A 7377-nucleotide genomic window follows, 5' to 3' on the forward strand; every position below is an offset into this window, starting at 1 on the left:
TGATGGTATTATTGTGACATGACATACATTTCCTGTATTAAACAAAAGTGCAATAATTTCGTTTTCCTTCTCTGGTGACGTAAAGAATTCAACAGACAGAATTGTCATATGCCTCGTTTTGGAAAAATATTCGGAAATAATAGTAGAATTTAGTCCGCAGCTCATCAACTATATTAGCAAGACTTAGCATAAAATTGAAACAAAGTATCGAAACCATGACACCCAAACAGGATAGCTAAACATTATGTCGAAGATTATGATAAGGTACAGAGCAAAACAATATTCAATAAACTGGTGACATAATCTTTTCTGTTGGGACAATTATTGATGTATGATTGGGTTTGTTTATGGTGTAAATCGTCCTCAAACGTGTACAAAACCAACTTGTGGGAGCTGTTGCAAAAAAGTTTGATTATGAACAAAAGCTCGATGATAAAAAAAGGAACACTAGGAAATCTCGATTTACACCATAAACAAACGTGTGCCAACCTTGCCATCTTTGTGTGGACCTAAAAACAAAACAGGTCCACACGATGCAGGTTATGTGAACCTTTTGTGGACTCAACGTTTCCCCCTCTGAAAAAAAATCAGGTTTAGATGCACTTTTTGGTTAGCAGGGCTTTTTGTCGCAAAATGCAGAGGAACACTGGAGGAAATTGTAGTAATAAAATTGGGTTGAAAGAATATTCGCATTGCGAGTAAATAAGTTTTTGTCCCCGGTTTTTCTTAACTACACGAAAACAAAGGAATATCCATAGTAGGCAGGTAATGCAAGTCTATGGGGAGGGGGATTGAGGGGGCGTATCATACCGTAAGGGGCACGTGTCTCCCCCTCCCTCCAACAGATGTCCATGGCCACTGCCTTCTCCACCCCCTCCTCCCCACGTTGAAAATGTTAAATTGAAAAATATATATTCAGAAAAATTTTATCACCCCCAAGTTCCGCTTTAGAAGTTTGACCCTAGTTACGTCGCTGCCCGATTCTTTTACCGCGCGGCGCTCTGAACTAGGAAGACGCTTTGGAGGATCAAAGCCGCCGGTGAGGAAGCTTATGCACTTATAAAGTGATATTCAAACCGGGGTCGCCTAAAACAGAAACTCGGGATGCGTTGCTGTTCCAGCTGGCAAGGGTTGAGAGGGAGATGGGGTTTGACGTATTAAAACAAAAGTTGGCGGAGTGACGATATAGCTTTCGTGGGCGCGACTTTGGTCTCCCCTTCCAATTCCAAAGGTTGTCCCCACTAAATTTTCTGCAGTGCAGAAGCATGAGCACTATACAAGAATTGTTGCAATAACGTACATTATTATAATGCCTCGGTTGGTGTATGCGCCCATACCCCCACTCGATAGTGGCACTCTCACCCCGATTTACGATGCCGGGCCACCCACTTTAGTTTTTCGGTTCGATTAATTCCAGGATCCCTGCAAATGCAGGGCGGGGGTACGAGCGAAGCTTTTCGGCTGATAGTCTGAGAAACCTGACAATAGAGGGCGTATTGGCAACGCAGCGATAGACTGGTGCCAGTATCCATTCTAGCGCATACTTTATGTCAACGTGTCTGGGAAAGCGACCTCGCTCAAAACGAGAAACCTCTTTCTACCGAAATTCGTAAAAACTCTACGAAATATTTGATCAAAATGGGATTAATTCCAGGATCCATCGCCAGATATATCGGCCCTAGGTATATTGAACTATCAAGGAATTGGTAAGTTATTTCCTTTTCAATACATTGATTGGAAAAAGTAATATAAAATTCAAAGTAAAGTGATCAGGGATTCGACCGGCGTGAGGTAGTGAAACCGCTGTACCGTACGAGGAGGGCGGCACGTACGCGCACAGTGCATGCGATCAATGCGAATGTCAGACAAGTCAACCGTTGAGACAACTCGACTCGGGACAAGTCGACCGTTGAGACAACTCGACCGTTGAGACAAGTCGACCGTTGAGACAACTCGACTCGGGACAACTCGACCGTTGAGACAGCTAACGTTATAGGCAACAAAAAAAGGTCATGTGTCATAACTCCCAAACGGCGATCAGCCGCCGTCAAAATCCCCGGTACTATCCCCAAAACTAGGCCCAAAAACTAGCGAGGCGACTTGTCTCAACGGTCGACTTGTCTTTCCATTTATCGCACATACGGTCGAGTTGTCTCAACGGTCGAGTTGTCTCAACGGGCGACTTGTCCCGAGTCGAGTTGTCTCAACGGTCGACTTGTCTGACCCCCATCAATGCGATCCACTTGCGACTGGCACGGCGCGGGGTCGCCGCGCCGGGCCGAGGGGTAGTTCATAAGCCGGAGGGTACTGAGCCCCATTCCTGCTCGTGTCGATGTCTCATTGCAATTGGCATCGTTTATGATTACCCTGTAGTAAATTTGGGGGCACAATTGCAGAATACCCCGCCACTCGATCTATCATGCACCTCGTAGTCGTAGCCGGAGTCAGGGGAGTTGGTTTGGACATCAGCAACTCCCATTCATTTTGTGTTGCTTCATTCTCAAGCATTATCAAGGGGACTCCCACTCCGACCCGTATCCGCGTAGCCGGCAACACGGTAGTTGGTTTGGACTTACAATTTTTTTAAGCAACTGGAACTTCCATTCATTTTGTGTTACTTCGTTCTCAAGGGGACCCCCACTCAGTATCCGCGTAGCTGGCAATGGACTTGAATTGTTTCTTTTCCAGTGATTCCAACCGCGTAGCCAGAGATTTTAGGGTCGTACAAGTGGTGGGGTATTCTGCAAGTACTCCAATTTGGGAATACAATTTTACTGTCATTGTGCAAGTACGGTTTCAAGGCGGGGGGGGGGGGGTATTTATTTATGTCACACTAACCAACTGACACTCAGTTAAGCATGGGTGCCTGCACCCACGCGTATTTTACAGAACCGCGCTATTTTCGTTTTCACGAACTGACACCTGGCACTGAAACGAAACGTGAAACCAACCTTTATTTCATCAGTAAAAAGGTTTTCAATTAAAGTTTTGTGTAAGCCCACAAGTGTTCAGATGGATAAAATTCTTAATTGTATTGCGTTTCAGTTCGTGAAAACGAAAACTATTCTATATCGCGTCAGTGTGAGAGTGCGCGTGCACACACAGGTGCCAATTCGTGAAACTGAAATGAATGATAACGTGGTTTTCACGAACTCACACCACACTGCTTGTCAGTGTTAGTTTGTGAAACTGACAATTTATTATCAAACACATGTAGAGGAAAGTGAAGATTTTTTTAAAATTTGTTTTTTTTTAATGAGGTTCCAAAATGTAATTGTAGGGAATTGTGTTAAATATTTAATAGAATCTGATGCATTGCAAACAGCTTACAAGTAAATAAATTAAAAGATCTTAGTTCTAACGAGAAGGTCAATTTTGTTCTTGACAACTTCAAAGTACAATGAAAATTTTCTGGTAGAAATCGATGAGTTTATAGCAGTGAAGTACATGTATATTTGTTTCAGGAAAAGAACTGCAGGACTGTGGGGTGGAGTGCTGGGCATCACCTTTCTCTTTGCAACGGACTGGCAAGTCATCATGGGATACGTGCCATTTGTCAAGGGAAAATACAAGACAGAGGATTAATGCCGACTTACAATGCTAGATTGCTAGGAGTTAATTTGTTTAGGTAAGGATATTAGCATGATCGTGTGTAATTTCTTGATTTTACACTTTTCTGCCCCGGATTTTGTGAGTAATTTAGGTAGGAATCCAGCAAATGGCATTATAATGCTCTTGTCCATGTACAAGTTTTTTGGGACAATTTGTCACCAAGTGTTTCTCTCCATCCTGCAGTAAAACCAGTTGGGAAATTTTGTATGCGATACTTAAATTGGGAGTCCCAAGGCAGTGTTATAGTACTCGTACTCAGAACTCGTACTCGAGTACTACTCGAGTACTTTTTTGGTCGTACTTGTACTCGTACTCGAACCTCAAAGTACTGGTACTCGAAATGACAGTACTCGTACTCAGGCAGCAAAGTACTCGTACTCGAAATGTCAAAATTGTACTCGATCATCAAAGTACTCGTTCTCGAATAGCAGTACTCGGGGGGAAAATAGTATAGCTTGACTTTATACCAGAGCCTTACTTTATCGATACTTTCAGTTTGAAATGGTTGATTGGCTTGTGGAGAAGTCGAAGTGTCCTGATTTTTCTCTGTGCACGTCCGGACAAACACATTTAACAACTAGCCGTGATTGGGTCTGTATATCAGTCTGACTGGGCCTGGGCCAATTACGCACAACGAACCATTTGCCGTATGGCCGTGTTCGGAAATAGAAGTACCCGTACTCATACTCGGTAGTACAGTACTCGTACTTGGATACCTGTTCTTGTACTCCGAGGTACAGTACTCGTACTCGGCAGTACTCGGTACTCGGAAAAAAGTACTCGACTACAACACTGTCCCAAGGTTAATACGAGAAAACTGGCACACAAGACAACCAGTCCAATCCCCAAATAAATGATAGAAAAAAATTGTAATACATTGTCAAGTACCTTAAAGGGAATATACAACATTTGCAAACATCGAAAAATAAAACTACCAAGTTTTACGAAATACCTTACTAGGATGTTGGTAAATGACAGTCTAAAGCATCCTGTAAAATTATGGCACCTGGTGTCGAGTCATTTTCAAGAAAATGGTATTTTTGTTTACATTTCCAACGGTAGTCGGCCGACCACCGTTGGAAAAACCTAACTATTTTTCAACTACTGCTCCAAATTTACAATTTTTTTCAGTCCAAATTTTGTTTGCTATTGGTTACATGTTCATGAATGGGTGCAGGCCAGCTAGACTGGTTCCCTTATCTTACAATTTTCCGACATCTATAATTGATCCATTTTATCTTTAGCGGTGTCAGGGAACCAGACTTCATAAACAGTTGTGTTTTTCTTGGTTTTTCAAGCATTTTCGAACACAAAACTTCAAACATGTCAGTTAAACAATATTTGATCTATTATACTAACCCCTCAAATAGTTCATTTCTGGAAATTACAGCAAAAGCCAATGATGTACATTCCCTTTAACTAAGACCCTAAACTCCCTGGGCATTTTTGCTAGGATGCAACCTCAATCCTGCAAAATCTTCAAACTGCCTCCATGTAAAAAAAAGGGCATACAGCCTCAATCCTGCAAAATCCTCTGTTAGTGCTTGAATGTGGTCCTTCGAGGGGTGACCACTGCCTCAATAATGAAAATCATGCCGAGGCAGAGCCAGTGACATCCTGGAGCATGTGCAGAGGATTTCAAGTATAATCTAGGCCTAAATTTATGCATGACTGCGCAACAAAGGGTCTGGCCTAATCCTCCAAAATTTGCTGTATAGTCTCAATCCTGCAAAATCCTACATTTGGCAAAGAGGATTTTGGAGGATTTGGGAAGGTTAAGGTTCTGCAGTCAAAAGTTATATTTGTGTGTAGTACCAATATCTCAACTAAAACCATCCTTCATTTCTTTACTTTTAACAGATGTTGCAGTTTTTGCCAGATTGACATGTTCCTGTTTAGACATCTACCCACTTAGTCGCAACTGAACCTCCAGCCCTTCAACCATGGATCTCCTTGCTCTCTGGAACACCATGCTGAAGTATACGAGCAAAGAACATTCAAGCACATGTACATGTGTGCTTGCCTTGCTAGATAGGACACAAGTTACATTTTGACCCAATTTCAGAGTGAGACCCAACAAGATTAAATGTTTCCGAGTAACTTACTTAAAAAAATATTGAGCAACAAAGAATCCACTTGATCTATATCTCTCTCAGAAGATTCTTTCGTTGTTCTAAAGGTTAATTCAGATAGCATAAAAACCCAAAAGGCTCAAATTATCCTCAAAAATGGCAAACCGGACACAAAGGTGCATTTTCAAGGATTGCATTAAACAAAATTGCATTGCATGGCCCTTTAATTTAGAGTGCATGCATTTATTTATGTGTTCTCAATGCATGAAGTACAATGTAAGTTTTCGGCTACTGTTTTGGGTAATTTAGCTTCACCCAACACTTTTATTTTCTAGTAAACTGTCCTACAAAATCACACAATTCACTCTATTCATCAAAAGTTCATCAAAAGTATTATGATTGACATCTTAATTTATATTTGATGCCTGGCGAATATTCTTAAAAACAGTTTTATGTTGCTGTGTTATTATTTTCAAGGTAAAAATTGAGAATAAAGAAAGTTTTGAATTAAATAGCAAGAAAGCGTATTATCTGTGTGTGTGTCAACAAGAGTAAGAAGTAATCATAGAGCTATATTAAATTACTAGAGCGCTAACTCCTCATTCTTGCGTGCGGAAACGCTTTGAAGCCGTCCTGGGCGCAGACATTTTGAATGCATGTGCATATTGGAGAACACAATGAAATTAGATGGATTGAACTTTGAAAGTGTACTCTAAATGCAACGCGCAAGTAGAACATACGCAAACATTTTAAACGCGTCAAGACGGTTAAAAAAAACGTCGAGGCAAAATGCATCTGCAGCGAATACGCGCACGCGTTGCGTTGTTTGCGTAGAGAAAAAAGAAATGCTCATTTGCTGATCGTGCATTTCGGTTTTGGGCGTATCGGCTTCGAAGACGCACTGGTATGGAATACAAACGCAGATATGCAAATAGCCGTATAAAAGCCGTACAAAATTTCGAGTTTTCCATAGGTTTGTGTACAAACATGGATGCGCCCATCAGGCATCTCTTTGTACATCGGGTTAGCGCTCTAGTAATTTAATATAGCTCTATGGAAGTAATACATGTACATGTATAAGTTGGACTAAATGAGATCCACAGAAATGTTGTTTCATGATCGCTTGCTGGCTTAAGGTGGGCATCCTTCAACAATTAGAATGACACGCTTTTAATTGAAACACTTTAAAATTGAACGTGAATGTTTCAAGAAAGACACGTCATGTCCCTGATATAGCTGCTAAACAATAATTCAAGAACAATTCAAAAATAGGCCTACATGAAGATGATAATTGTATAAACATTGTTAAACCCAGCAGAAAACTTTGGCCTAAATTGTAGCCTTGGTCAAGGCGCTAGTTGTTATTCATCCCGGCCGTAGCGCAGTAAACGATATCCTCGCTAGCGCTATGCATGCAGTGCATTAAAAATACAGCGACCTGAGATGTTATAACTTTTTAGCCTGGAGCCTTGCGAACCTTTGGCACCAAAAATCTAAATATTGGACCAGGGGTTGTCGCGCAGTGAAAGATTTCCAGCACTACGCGCCGTGAAAACTGAATTTTCCCATATAAGTCGTATACACAGACCAGAATTATTGTTCGTACATATGAACAATTAATTAGCCATAATTCCAAAACCCTTTGACCTATAGTCAGGAAATTTCTTGGGTATGTTCATGAAGAATTGCTCTA

This window comes from Patiria miniata, unplaced genomic scaffold (genome assembly GCF_015706575.1).
Source record: "Patiria miniata isolate m_02_andy unplaced genomic scaffold, ASM1570657v1 HiC_scaffold_5, whole genome shotgun sequence".
In the NCBI taxonomy this organism is placed as follows: Eukaryota; Metazoa; Echinodermata; class Asteroidea; order Valvatida; family Asterinidae; genus Patiria; species Patiria miniata.